The sequence below is a fragment of the Mesocricetus auratus genome, unplaced genomic scaffold (genome assembly GCF_017639785.1).
Source record: "Mesocricetus auratus isolate SY011 unplaced genomic scaffold, BCM_Maur_2.0 Super-Scaffold_15014, whole genome shotgun sequence".
NCBI classification, from domain to species: Eukaryota; Metazoa; Chordata; class Mammalia; order Rodentia; family Cricetidae; genus Mesocricetus; species Mesocricetus auratus.
This window is the reverse complement of record NW_024429186.1, coordinates 11,007,763-11,022,647: the sequence shown is the minus strand read 5'-3', so window position 1 is coordinate 11,022,647 and position 14,885 is coordinate 11,007,763. Positions and strand designations below refer to the sequence as shown.

At 50.3% G+C, this 14,885-nt stretch overlaps 1 protein-coding gene across 3 annotated transcripts in view; it reads left to right on the top strand.

Annotated features, from left to right (window-relative positions):
- Eml1 (EMAP like 1) overlaps positions 1-14,885 on the top strand; it is a 153,433-nt gene that overhangs the window by 24,525 nt on the left and 114,023 nt on the right. Inside the window, exon 1 of one of the 3 annotated variants that reach the window (XM_040742517.1) lies at positions 9,979-9,999. The exons of the other annotated variants lie outside the window; for them this stretch is intronic. The gene's annotated coding sequence lies outside the window, so the exon portion shown is untranslated. Of the gene's footprint in view, positions 1-9,978; positions 10,000-14,885 lie in introns of those variants that run through there. 3 annotated transcript variants of the gene reach the window in all.

The following is a 14,885-nucleotide window of genomic DNA, read 5'->3' as shown; positions in this document are numbered from 1 at the left end:
GAAGGGTTCTGTCCCATGACACCACCTTTGAGAGTAAGGAGGGTCGGCTGGCTGTTGAGAACTGGGCCTCCAGATGGTATGGAGGATGCTTCAAGGCAGAGTTTGGATGTCAGGGCCAGTCGTGGTTTCTTGCTAGCTCTATGCCTGTAGAGCATCCTGGAGGAGGGGGAGGAGGAGGAGGAGGAGGAAGAGGAGGAGGAGGAAGAGGAGGAGGAGGAGGAAGAGGAGGAGGAGGAAAAGGAGGAGGAGGAGGAAGAGGAGAAGGAAGAGGAGGAGGAAAAGGAGGAAGAGGAGGAAGAGGAGAAGGAAGAGGAAAAGGAGGAGGAGGAAGAGGAGGAGGAGGCGGAGGAGGTGGCCTGTAGCAGGGCAGGGAGCCCTGGAAAGGAGAGGCGCAGGGAAGATGGCCAGTCCTGATGGCTACTGATGTGCTGAGTGCCATTCTTCTTCCCAATCCTTTCTGTGACTCCCTCATGGGCACTGAGGTAGCTTGGGGATAGCTCCTTACGGTCGCTCTTTGCCTCACCCCTCCCTTCCCAAGAGTACTGTTGTATCCACGGTTCCCTTCCTCCTCACAGTGGCCCTGATGTTTGCAGACAGGCACCCGCATTCAGCTCAGAGAGGCCAAGTGACTTGACCCCAGAATTCTTGTTCCGTGACTGCCTCCACCAGGCTCCCTTCCTCTGCTCACCATCTAGGCCAAGGTGGACCTCCTCCCCTTTCCAACAGACAGAGCCCCAAGTCCAAGCTCCTTGTGTTACGGTAGCAGGCACTGGCTCAGCTGCAACCAGGTGCCAAGTGTACTCTCCGGTCCCTTCCCTCAAGAACACAGGACATGGGCTTTCCCACTGCATGGCGGTGAATCCCATGGCTGCATTTCTGGACCTCGGAGCCAGATCTTGTGTGAGACCCTCAGACCCTCCCTGGTCTGGGCCATGATGTGGTTGTCCACCCTGCCTACCAGAAGGCTGGGTACATCAGAAACTCTGGCTTTGGGAGAGGTGAGCCCCAACCACAAGGCCAGGGCTGTATGCTGCCGCATCTCTGGGCGGGGTGCAGAAAGCCAGACTCTGTGCTCTGACCGCTTTCTGTCTGGGGTAAGGGCAATTGTGTTGCCTCTTGACCCACACTGCCTCGCTGTGAATAGAGCAGTTGGGCTGTCCGTGCGTGGTTCTAAGGCCACCAGGAGTGAGCGGCCTGAGTTGCTGGAAGGCATGTTTTGAGGGATGCTGTCTCTGCCCCCCACAGATTGTGTGGGACCCCTCTCATGCCACCTTAGAACAGGAGAGTTCTCTGAGGCTGGAAAAGCGAGTCTTATGGAAGGAAGAGGGTGACCCACAGCATGACCAAAGATCTACAGTGTCTCTTCTCTATCAGAGGACCTGGCAGTGTCGGTTCCGGGTTGAAAGAAGCGGTCTCTTGGGGGGAAAACACAAATGTTTATTTTGAGAAAGAGGTGATAAATGTTCATGGTGAAGTCAAACACAAATGACCATGCACGCGTGTCCTATGCTCAGCCCCCGAAGCACAAATGTGAACACGAGGGTGGGGTGAATCTAAGGTGGGATCCCCAGAGCCCAGCTCCTAGGGGAACCTTGGGAGGGAGGAAAATAAGAGAGGGCAGAGCAGGGGGGAGGCCGAGCAGGGTGGGGCTTCAGCCTGCTGGCCTCACCTTGCAGTGGTGACCAAGAGCCGGAGAGAGGGATGGGGACACAGTCCCAGGACTCTGTTCTCTTTTCCAGTGAAGCAGGGTGGCACAACAGTCTGGAGCAGAACTCCGAAGAAAATCAGTCCCATAGGAGGGCAAAGGAACCAAACCCAAAGTGTCTTCCAGGATGTGTTCAAAGTCTGGTGCGCCTTGCAGACTTCAACACATCCGAATTTCCTGGAGAGATGCTAACCCGCTGGGTCTGCTGGTCAGCTCCCAAGACTGCCTGCTCCAAGGAGCAGGCTGTGAGTGTCAAGGCACCATGTGGCATGATGTCTCTGTCTTATGGAGCTTGGGGACTTATGGACAGATAGATGAAGGGCGTGCAGCATCAGGGTAGCCTTCCTGGAGGGGAAGAAAGGGTCAGTGTGTCAGGAAGGAGCAGGTGTGGCTGGCCACATTAGTCACAGAGAATGCAGTCTATACTCTCTGTAGCAGGGCATCACCTACGGATGTATCCTCTTCAGCACATCCCCAAAGACTAAGGTAGAGGCCACGGGAAAGATTAAGAGAGAGATGGGGGTACAGCTTGGAGAATTAAGGTTGGCACACCAGAGAGGGTGAAGAATCCAGGGTCCTGCGTCTGTGTCCACCCAGGCTTTTATCGAGACGGGTGTGAGAACTGCATCCTTCCCCGAGGGCAGAAGCTGAACCACCCATCCTTTGACCAACTGAGAAAGTCTGAGTAATTAATGGTACTCTTTGCTGCTAGTGTTGATTTTGCAGTCAGTTGAAGACCATTCTGTGTGGCCCTAGTCTTAGGATGGGCGATTGCTTTTAGCTTTATGGCCTCTGCCATTGGGTTGTCCGAAGCATAATTACAAGCTGCAATTTTGCGCGGGTTTTTTTGGTTTTTTGTTTGTTTTGTTTTTTGTTTTTTGTTTTTTTTGTTTTTTGTTTTTGCTTTTAAAACAAGAACTATGTAGCTCTGACTGGCACTAAACTCGTGGAGATCTCCCGGCCTCTGCCTCTGGAATGCTGGGGTTAAAGGCCTATATCACTGTGCCCATTGAGACTGATACATTTTTAAGAGCAGTGTTGACTTTTTGATAAAATGTTTCCTCCAACGCCACCAAGTGTTTTGATGAAATGTGCCTTATGCTTGATTGAGAGAGCTGTGGCCTGGCTAGAAGTGGGTTCAACTCAATGTGTAGAGCTGCATAGAGATACTAGAACAATCGCACCACCCATTTCTCTATTGGCAGTTTCCTTTCCCCTTCCCACTGTGTGTGTGTGTGTGTGTGTGTGTGTGTGTGTGTGTGTGTGTGTGTGTGTGTGTGTGTGTGTGTGTCAGCATCCAATGTGACCCAGGCTGGCTTCAAACTCACTATGTAGCCAAGGATAAACTTAACTTCTGATCCTCCTGTTGGAGTGCTAAGATTACGGGCAGGCACCACCACTCCCAGTTTCCATGGTGCTGGGAATGGAACCCGGGGCCATTTTGCACAGCAGGTAGGCAAGCACTCACCAAACTGAGCTCCATCCTCAGCCCTGATTAACAGTGTCTCCATGTGGTGGAAACACATCGAGGGCTGACCTCCTAACCCTAAGACAGAGTGCACGGTGGTAGCAGAGCTGACATCCTAGCCAATTTTAAGTGCACACAGTGGAAGGAAGCTCTGTGCACCTTGGGAAGTTCTGGCTGGTATATGATCATTCTCACCACCGCTTTACAGAACTTGGTTCATTTTACAGAAGTGTGAACTCTGTCCCCATTAAACAACAATGATTCATCTCTGCCCCCCCCCAGCCTCTAGCAATGACCGTTCTTACTTTCTGTCCTGGAGGCTGCCTTCATCTGTCACCTTTTGCTCAGTGTAGCATCCTCAGGGTCCATTCGCCTTGTGGCAGGTTTTGCCACCATCTTCTGAAGGCTCAGTAGTGTTCCCCAGATGGAGGTTCATCCTTCAGCAGATGCTTGGGCTGTTTCCATCTTTGGTTCCTATGGATAGAGTTCCTATGAACACCAGTGAGAAAGCTCTATTTGCACCCCTGTCTCTAGTTCTTTTGGGGTGTATATCTAGAAGTGATATTGCTGATACATATTAGAATTTTATTTTATTTTTGGTTTTTGGAAACAGAGTTTCTGTGTTGTTTTGGAGCCTGTCCTGGAACTCACGAGGTAGACCAGGCTGGCCTGGAACTCACAGAGATCCACCTGCCTCTGCCTCCCAGAGTGCTGGGATTAAAGGTGTACACCACCAATGCCCGGCCTAGAATTTTATTTTTAATTATTTTGAGGAACTCAATGGATAAATTTTTTTAAAATGACACTTAGATCAGCTAGAAGCTTCGGGGGAGGGTTTGCCAACCACAGCCTAGGCTCTTCCTTCTATTCCAACAGCTCCAGCACTCAACCCCCAAAACAGGCTTCAGCTCTTCACCATTGAAATTCTACTGGACAACATTAAATGTCCACCCAGCTCAACATCAATACTGTGTTTCAGTTGGCAAGGAGGGATGTTTAAAATTTAATGAAGCCAGCAGATTTCCATAACTCCGTGTTGCCAGGCAGCAATCACGCTAATAAATGGCCATTGCTTTTCTTGTAAGAAGTGTTTGCATGGAGTGAGTAGGTCAGCCGCTAATGCAGTAAGGCTGGCGCTGGCTTCTCCAGGAAGCAGAGGGCAATCCATCATCTCAGGGGTTTACTTTGAGAAGGCAGCATGTCCACTGGGAGTCCCTACTTTCCAAAGGTCTCTCTCCCTGCTTCTGCTGATTCATATTCCCACAATTCCTCCACTGCATAATATTTTCCCATCACCATGGTGACCATGTGAGAAGAAGGCCTGGGGAGAAACTTCAGGGTTTACTTCATATTTCCACAGTCGAGCTTGGACTTCTGCGGAAAGCGGGCTATGAGTTTAGATCGCAAGGAAGAGAGGCTCTGTGGCGGATCTTGCTACAGCTGAGAGGGACTGCAGGGCAGGACTGATGGCTGGGAGCTAGGCCCAGTTCCAGTACTTTCCAGTCACTGTTGTTGGGGGACACATCCTCCCTGAAGCTCAGTTTATTTCTCCGTAAACCAGGCGGAGAATGGGAATCAGGCAGTTGAGAAAATGCAGGATGTTTGCAAGTTATAGAATTATTCTCAGAATAACACAAAATCCCTCTGTGCTCTCTCTCTCTCTCTCTCTCTCTCTCTCTCTCTCTCTCTCTCTCACACACACACACACACACAATACACCTATGACATCCTAGGTGACAAGAACACCACTTTATATTTATTCTGAGGTTTCTACTTGGCCACACACATGACTGTACAGACAGAAATTAAAGAAATGCTTGGGTTTGAATTTGGGTCCAAGATAAGCTTGCTAAGTCCATTCTGTAACAAGCCAGGGGTAGGGGATGGACAACTGCATCAGACAATGTCTGAGTCACCCTGATTTTTTAAACTTTTTTTATTACTTTAATTTTAAATAGCTTGTTTCACATGTCAATCCCAGTTCCCCGAGTCACCCTGATTTAAGGGTACACCTTTGGGTTCCCATTAGCTTTGCACTGGGTGAGGATAGGGACAGTCACCCCTACACTGTAGGTGTACATTGAATGCAAGCTCCATTCTAACATTGACCAAGGGAAAAGACTTGCCTTAGTGGTGAGGAAGTTTGATCATCACAGAGCCTTGTGTTAAGGGAAGCCCTCACATGGGTCCCAGATTGGCCTTGTATCTGCTAGCTGAGCCCCAGGTCCAGAAGGTTCCACGGCCTCTCAAAGCAACCCTAGGGACCAAGTGTTCAGACTTGTGAAATATGAAGAACACTGCACATTTGAACTATGCTTACCTCCCACAAGTGAACCTACACTAGGAAGTGTTTTGTGTCTGCTTGCTTCTACTTAGCATGTTTCAGCTTCACCTGTGTTGTGACTTCTATCAGCACTTTATTTTACGGCTGAGTCCATTGTGTGGATATAGCGCGTTTATTTACCCATTCACTAGACAGTAGGCATTTACTCCCCCCCCCCCTCCATTTTTGGGCTATTACGAACAAGGCCGGCAACGAGTTCACTTTTATTGTATACATTTTGACTGAGATGCATTGTCTTTATATTGGTTAGATCACATTTTTCTTTATCTTACTGAAAACATTTTTTGTTATAATAGCTGTTTTAAAATTTTGTCAGATAACCCCATGATCCAGGTGATTTTAGGATTGGCATGTGCTGTCTGAGTTAGTCCTTAAAACTGAGTTGCATTTCCTGCAGAGAGAGGAGGAAAGAAGAAGGGGGAGACTCAGAGATGGAGAGAGAGAGAGAGACAGAGAGAGAATGCCGCATGTATGTGGAAACTTGCAGATCCCAGGAGAGGGTGTTGGGAGCCCATGGCACAGAGTGACGGATCATCCTGAACCTGGATCCTCTGGAAAAGCAGGGCTGGCTGCTGAGCCAGCCATCTCTCCAGCCCCAAGGGTTGATGTTTTCCTTAGTTAACTTGGTTAGACACAAAGTGTAGACCCTGACCTCTGTGGTGAGTTGGGACTCACGTCTTGGTTCAGATTTTAACTTGTGTCAGGGTATGTGTGACTCGGGGACCAGCAGAGGGTCTGGTGAAACCCACACACAAGACCCAGGGCTCTGCTCCTCTGGCTCTGCCCTTTCTTGGACCACCTCTCCCACTCTCTAAGCCTCCCTTCCCGGCTCTGTTGGGTGGACAGGCAAGCAGATCATCTCTTGGAACTTTGGTCACATTGTGCTACAAATGTGCTTGGCCTGAAGGCCTCAAAATGAGAGGTTTGCTACGTAAAGCTGATCCCTGAAATTTTCTTTTTTTTTCTTTTTCTCCTCTTTTGCCTCCTCCTCTTCCTCCTCCTCCTCCTCTTCCTCCTCCTCCTCCTCCTTCTCCTCCTCCTCTTCTTCCTGCTTTTTTGAGATGGGGTTTCTCTGTATATAGCCCTGGCTGGCCTTGAACTTGGAGATCTGCTTGCCTCTGACTCCTAAGGCTTGGATTAAAGGCATATGCCACTATGCTCCTCAAAAATGCCTTAAAACGCATTATTTCACACATACGCGCGCACACACACACACACACACACACACACACACACACACACACACACACGCTGAGCATTCTTACAGCCCTGTTCCTCCAGCTCACTCCCTCCTGCTCCCACTGAACCTCCTCTTTCCACAGATTCCTCTTCCTACTTTCATGCTGTTATGTTTTCTTTTGCCACGTGGTGTTGAATGACAAAAAGAAATAAAAAGACGGCAAGACTGTTCCTAAGGGCTTGGGGCTTTCATTGTCAATGGAAGGGAGAGCATAGGCAGAGGCAGAGGCCAGAGTGGACTCGACCAGCAAACTGAACTGGGCCATGTGTGGAGAGGAGGCAGAGAGAGTGAAACCTGGAACAGTGGCCAAGAGGTCAAAGGGCCTAATAAGGGCTGAGAGTTTAAGCCCAAATGGCTGGGTTATATAGAGAAGAGTAGCTGGAGGAGAAACAGTCCAGTCCCTGGGCTGGAGAGTTCAGGGTAGGGGGCAAGGTATGTCAGCTGTGGTAGTCTGAATGTATTTGGCCCCCCCTAAATTCATAAGGAGTGGCACTATTAGGAGGTGTGGCCTTGTTGAAGGAGGCTGGATAACACATGCTTTTAATCCAGACTTTGAGGCTGGAGGGCACACCTTTAATCTGGGCCACACCTTCTGTAGGAAGTGTGTCGCTGTGGGAGCGGGCTTTGAGGTCTTTTTCTCAAGCTTCACTAAGTGCGGCAGGCAGTCAACTTCCTGTTGCCTGCAAGATGCAGGACACGTGGCAATTTCTCCAGCACCACGCCTCCTGCATGCAGCTATGCACCCTGCCACGATGGACTGAACTTCTGGACTGTAAGCGAACCCCCACAATTAAATGTTTTCTTTATAAGAGTGGCCGTGGTCATAATGTCCCCTCCCAGCAATAGTAACCCCTAACTAAGATACCCTGTAGCAGGCGGGGACTGAGGGATGCTGGAGAACCTGTGGCCATGTCTGCCTTGATATGTTAGTAGGCACCTCAGTTATCAACACCCCCCCCCAAGGCTCATTGACCATCACCAAAGAGGGGACAGCTGGAGAATGGGGCGGAGTGCTGTGCAGCCTGTCTTCTGGGCGTGGTCATGGCCATCGCAGTTAGCCCGAGGCTCGCTGTGTGTCCCAGATTTGAGACCTCACAGGCGTTTAAGTAGGCTTGCCTGCATGAACACGGGATGGTTTGTCGAATCGCAGATGACTTACATATGGCTACACCACTGAGGAAAAGGATGTCCCTTCCCCCACAGCAGCTATTAACTCCCCACAGACTGGAGCCTCGGGACCCCCTCCCCCATCCGTGCTGGAGGTCGACAGGCCCCGCCCGTTTCATACAGGTCTGGTGCAGAGGACCACAGCTTCTGAGAGCGCATGACTGCAGTGGCCAGGCCATGTGTAGAGGACGAGGTTCGCCGCGCTCCCCAGCTCCCCAGCCCCCACTCCACATCCCCCCCACCCCCGTTCTCCAGCTGTTCCCTCTTCAGAAGACGATGTTCACTGAGCTTTGGGAGGGGTGTTGTTACAGATGTCCCCCTTAGGACGGAGCCCTTAACAGTCACTTATCCTGGGTACTTTGGCCAGTTATGGGTTTCTGCATTGCCCGCTGATAGCTGCGCAGGGCAGCGGTATGTGGGTGTAAGTACTCAGAAGGCAGCTGCACCAACCCTGACTGTTGCTGTTAACTTCGGGGCCGTGGGGTGCTGCTCTCTTATTATGTGGTCCGGGGTCTGTGTGCTCTAAGCGTACCTGTGGATGGCCTTGTTCATAGCAGAGGTGGCACAGCGGTCTCTGGCTTCACATTTCTCCCTGCCTTCCTAAGTATCTTCTGATATTTTCCCTGGCTCCGCATATGTCATGTCGTAACTGGTCCCCTTAGTCTCTGCTAAATTGATTTTATGGGCCATTAGTGGGTCACAACCCGTGTGTGACCCATGGCGCTCTTCAGCTTGATAGACAAGGGGCAGGTGCTCCTAACAAGGCACTCACTGAACAAATAAAATGCAGTTTCTCCCTCCCCACCCATGACCCAGGGGGCTTTGTGTTCTGAGCATACTGGGTGCAGAATGGTCACATGCTGTCTCAGAAACAGGGTGACAACTGTATTGACCCCCGGGAGGGGCCTACAGTGACTGAGCCTAAAGTCACTCACAGTTCATTTTTCAATTGAAACAGTTCAAAGACTTTTGTAATATCCTGACACTCCCCCCACCCGACACACACTCTCCCCTTCTCCACCCCTCCCTCTCACACACACACTCAGGGCAGGGACAAAAGGATGCCAACTTCTGATTTTGCCATTTAAATATGGACATGCAATAATGATGCCTGCTATCTCTGGTCATGATTTCCTAAAAGAAAGGTTGTTATTATTTTTTTGAGTTTTATTGTATTTATTTAGTGTATGTGTGTGCACGTAATTGCACACATATGCCACAGTGCACAAGTAGACTACATCAGAGGACAATTTGTAGAAGTCAGTTCTTTCTCACCATGTGGATTCACGGCCTCGAACTCAGGTTTTATCAGTCTTAACAGCAAGCGCCTTTACCTGCTAAGTCTTCTTGCTGGCCCAAGGAAGTTTATCTCATCATTTCAAATGCCAGATGAACAACCTCAGAGGAAGGGAAAGCCCCTAAGTGAAGCATGTTTCCATTCCCGGCAGACACATCCACGGACAGGCACCAGGAGCTCCAGGGGCTAGGCCAGAAAGACCCAGAAGCTTCCAGAGTCCATGTATTGGGGGGGACACACAGACAAAGACATGGATGGGGATGGGATGGGGACACACGATAACGAGGAGGACGACTATGGGACTTTGCTCAGGACTAAGCTGCTGGGAGAACAAAGGGGTTCCAGATTTCCCCAGGGTAATTCTCACTTCCCAGTCCTCTCTGCTCGGTAGAATTCCCAGGCCACAGAGCTCATTTCAGTAAGTGCAGCCTGCCCCCTGAGGCAGCCCATCTGCCCTACTTACCACCTCCCAGACAGACAGGGTCTTGTGGCAGAAGAGCAGGAGCCTGGATGGGAAGAGGAGGCTGCTAACTGAGGTGATCGCTCTCCCCCCCCCACCCCCCACTAAAGACCCTGCCCTGTTCCTGGAGCACTCTGGGGGTCTGCGGTCCCATTAGAGCCTCCATAATGGCTGGTTACTAACAGCCAGGAGGGACATGAGATGCACAGTCTGCTCATTATCTGCCTTGCCTCCAGGCTCCCCTCAGAGGAGGGACAGCCGGGTGGCTCACACGGGAGGACCAGGCTTGATGTCTTTCTTCTGCTCCGAGGAGGTTGGGTGAGCATCTACCGGTCACTCCCACCTTGAATCTGACTTGCATGGGGCCGGGGTGCTGGGCTGTGGTGGGAGCCTCTGTACCATGCTTGGAAAAGGCAGGCAGATCTGGTCGGGAAAAGAGCTCCTGGCATGGCTTCGGGCATGCTGGGGTAGAAGGAAGAGGAGAGCGGCTCAGCAAAGTGGGGTGGGAGGCCAGAGGGTGAGAGTCTGGGGGGCGGAAGGGGGGGCGTCGGCAGGGGACCTTCTCCAGTTCTCAGAACGACTGTGGTCACAGAGGCAGGAGGCTTGGTGACTGTAGCCTTCATACCTATCCACGCTCCTCTCCAAGGCACTCTTGGAACACAGAGGGACTCAGTTTCGGCTACAGTGTCCTGGTTGGCCATGATGACGGTGTGATATTCTGTATTTGGGAATTGCCTCCCTTCCCCCGTGTATACCTTTCTTGCTTTCACTCAGGCTCTTCTGAGATTCCTCGGAGCCCACCCCCATGTACTAACGTGTATGCTTGGCTGGTACACGGGGGGGGGGGCTCAGCTAGTCCTCCGCTGCCAGCCTTGGGGAGGTTACTGCACACCTTTAATAACTCCACTGGGATCCTGTCTAGGACAGGGGCTCAGCTGCACACCTGAGGGACACTTTGCAGCCATGTACATGTTTGGAAGGCAACCAAGGGCGTTGACCAGGCTCACTTGGATGCTTTTCTAGTCAGGGCTGATCTTCTTTGTCCACTCGGGGCTCCTCCTCAGTCGCCAAAACTGAAGATAGGAAAGACGGGGGGGGGGGGGAGTTTTCGTCCTCTTGGAAATGAATTAGGATTTTAATTGCAAATCTTGCAAACCCCACTGACAGCTTGGCTTTAAGGGAAAAGATGAGCTAAATTTAAGCTAGCCAGTTAAAGAGCCAAAATGCAGTTTACTAATTAGCTTAAAATGGAAACTGGTCCAATGATCATAAAGAGCCTTTTCTGGTTAGAAGAAGAGAAAAAAATAACATAAAAAAGCCCCACGCTTTCTTTTCGTCCTGTGAGTACTGAGAACCATCCCGCAGTCAGGAATGTGGCTTCAGCGGGCGGGTGCACCACCCAAGAGGTGAGGGCAGAGTCTGGTCTTCATCAGAGTCGCCCTGGGCGCGATGGTGTGATCCAGCTCAGGGCAACCCTAATTCCTGAGCCTCCAGAGGGGCCTAGTCTCTGTTCTTAGGGAGCTCAGAGCCTAAAGCAAGGTCACAAGAGCCATCATGTCCAGTACCTGGGTGCTGGGGAGTTCAGAGGGGGCGGGCATGTGAGGAGGGGAGGGCAGAGGCCTCTTGGGGTGAGTGACATTTGAAATGAGCCTTGAGAGACCATGCCTGAGAGAGTAAGGGGCAGTGGAAGGAGGGGCCTAAGTCCGGCTGTGAGATGGGGAGCGGGAGCCGTACAGAGAACAGCACATGGCCCGTTTTCTAGGCAGGGCGGTGACACACAACAGGTGTGATAAATTCCAGGTCGCCAACTACCTTGACCTACCCCACTGCTGTGGGCTCGCAGCCAGATCCCTCTTACGTGAGGGAAGCGGGGACTAGGTTAGAGTTGAGCTGTGGCAGGCCAGCTCCTGGTGTGGAAGACACATTCTCATTCCTGGGCTATGTTCTTAATCTAATTAACTATAATACCAGAGACAAGGAGCCGCCCAGTGCTTGCACGTAAGTCTTCAGTGTCCCTGTCACACGTGGGATAGGTAGTGGTGTGGCAATATGGATTATGAGTAAAACGCTTTGCAGGCTCACTCAGGACGTGTAAGAGTGTGACTAGTAATGACACAGAGCGGCATTTGGGAGAAAGAACATTCCCATAGCATGTTTTTATGCTATAGCTTATGTGTGTGCTCTTCCAACTGAAGCAGATGGGCTCTCTCGAAACTGCGCCTCTCTTTTGAGAATTTTTTTCTCCTGCTGCATTAAAATGGCACGGTAAAATGTCCTATCGAAAATAAAGTCTTAGCAGGTTAACACAGCCATCCCCATACATAAGTGGGGCACCTGTGCCTGTGGATTCAGCCAACCACCTATTGAGAAAAAATGTACATAAAAGACCGATGTCTCTTCTCTTATCAGGATCCCTAAATAATACAGTGTCACAGCTACCCATGCAGCATTGACATTGGCAGGAATGCAATGAACCGTCGTCTGGATGTGGCTTAAGCACGAGACTGGGGCGGAAATCAGTGGCATAGCCCTTGCCTGGTGTGCTGGGCTCAAACCAGGTGGATGTGTACGGGTCCTGGGAAAGCATGTGTAGGCCTGGGTATTGTCAAGGGGTCCTGAGCATGTCTCCTGCACATTACCAAGGGGCAACTATATACAGACTACATACACTTAGTTAGCACCTTCACAGATGGAAGGGAAGAAACAGTAATGGCTGCTATAAATGGAGGAAATCTAAATCCTGTGGAAGTCATTGGAGTGGTGTCCCCATGATCTGTATGTCATTGTTGCCACATCTGTGGGTTCATTCATTTGAAGTTGAGAATTGATTCATTATCACAGACTTTAGGATTCGGTGCCTCAGTGAGAGGTCCCGTCAGTTGAGAACTGATGCTGCCATCCCCGTCACCACCTTCAGAAGACAGTTCCATCCACCCCTGTAGGCTGAGTCAGTGAAGGAGCCAATAGATGGAGCAAACGCAAATGGTAGCTGGGCCCACGTGGAGGGCGGGGGAGGCGATTCAGTCGCCATTGTGCTCCCTACACAAGCATGAGGACCACAGAAAAAGAGCCAGGTGTGGTGACAAACTTGTGATCCTAACACTGGATGCAGAAGCCCTCTGGTCAGCCAGCCTGGTCATCTGTTAAGTTTCAAGGCAGCAAGGGAGAGACCCTGTCTCAAAAAACCAAGGTAGATGGTGCCAGAAGAATGATACCCAAGGTTGACCTCTGGCCTCTGCCCATATGTACACACACACACACACACACACACATACTCTCTCTGTGTCTCTCTCTCTCTCTCTCTCTCTCTCACACACACACACACACTATAGCTCTTGAAGACTTAAGAATAGGCAGCAGTGACCTCCTTCATTTCCCATGTCCTTCTCACGGGCTCCTGGCCTTCGTGAAGCAAGCAGATGTCCAGGTGAGACGGTGCCTACCTGCCTTGCAACGCCTGTTTGCTGCCTTCTGACCATCCTGGCTGCCTGTCAGGATCCTCTTATCATACTGCTCCTCATCCCATCCCATCCTCCTGAGGATTCTGCTCTTGTCCCCTGGTTTGGACTCCGTGTTCTGTGGGTCCCCTTTTTGTCCTCACTCTGGACAGCTCCCCTCAAGAAGAGCAAGCCCTGGAGGACCTTGGTGAGAAGTCCAAAGCTAATCCATAAATGGGTCTTTTTCTTTACTTTCCTGATAAAAATCCCAGAGTTCTAGCAACTTCACAGTACTTTTTTTTTTTGAAACTCTGCCTCTTAGAGGCAGCTTCCCATGGCATTTTAAATATGCGCATATGAATACCAGTAATGTCTTCCAGCGCACAACGTGAATGGATTTGATGCCCTCCCGCATCAGCTGGAATGGCCGTACAATCCATTATCCCCACGAGAATACCAGCAAGTCAAGGGGAGGGAAATGAACATTTGCCAGGACATAGGCGGAACCCTGCCTGTCCCGGGCCCACCGTGACAGAGTGTAGCTTCAGTATCAGCTGATCGTCTCAGTGGTCAGCCTGTAGCATGCCAAGAGCCCTCGGGCAACACGATGGTGCAGACAACCGAATGTTCTCAAGACGAAACTGTCCTGTTGAGACACTGTAAGCTGAAATCCATGCACAGTGTCCCGCGGAGCCTGCATTATTGTATGTGGGGCATTTTGATGTTTACAGCTCCGGGGTTTCTCAATGAGATGACATTAAAAAAAAAGAAAATTGAAGACCGACTATAAGCCTGGAGAGATGGCTCAGCAGTTAAAAGTGCATACCGCCCTTGCCGAGGACCCAGGCTCGTTTCCCAGCCCCCACATCCACCTGTATCCCCAGTCCCAGGGTGCACAGCACAGCACCCTCTTTTGCCTTGTGCCCGCATCTATACCCATGGGCACAGGCTCACATACAGACATACACATAATTGAAAATAATAATAAATCTTTAAAAAAGAAAACCAGATGTAAATTGCTTTTAATTTTCCACTTGGCTTCCGACACTTCAGAACATGTGAGTTCATTCGATGGATGCAAATTGTTAAGGACTTCTTTGAATAAACAGACAGCGAACAACATTATCTGTGGGAATATGACAGGCCAGCATTTCTGTAACAGGGCTGTGAGGTTAAGATGGTTGTAGAAAAGATTGTCTGTGTCTTGGTTGGTGCCTCACGGACTCCTGACCCTGAGATTCACAGGAATGCAGAAGTCGCCTTCAAGAGATGAGCTGTGGGTGCAATAAGGACCCAGGACACTTGAATTTGGGATGGGAACCAGTAAGGGGCCAGGAATGCTGACCTGCTTATTAAGCACTTGGCGCTCTGGGTGTTTTGTTTTGTTTTTTCCTTTACTAAGGATCATCCTTCACAAGAGCCTCTGAGTGAAGAGAGTGTGGAGAGTCACTCAGTAACCACGAACACAGCCTCTGGATTTTGACAAACCATCTTTGGTTTTGCCAGATGGAATTACAGAAAACCAGGAAGGGAGAAAAAGTCATCATTTTCCAAAAAAGGAGGGAAAAGTTAGATTCTGGAAAATACAAATGATACATCCCATATCAATATTGGTTCTGAGAAAAGCTTTCAACAGATCTTTGAAGAGCTAGCATGGAAATGCTTGGCAGGAAAGGCTGTCATTAAAAGCCAAGCCCGCCCATTCATGGTCTTACCAGACTTGACTGACAAGGCCAGAGAGACCTTTCTTGACATCCCATGGACGTT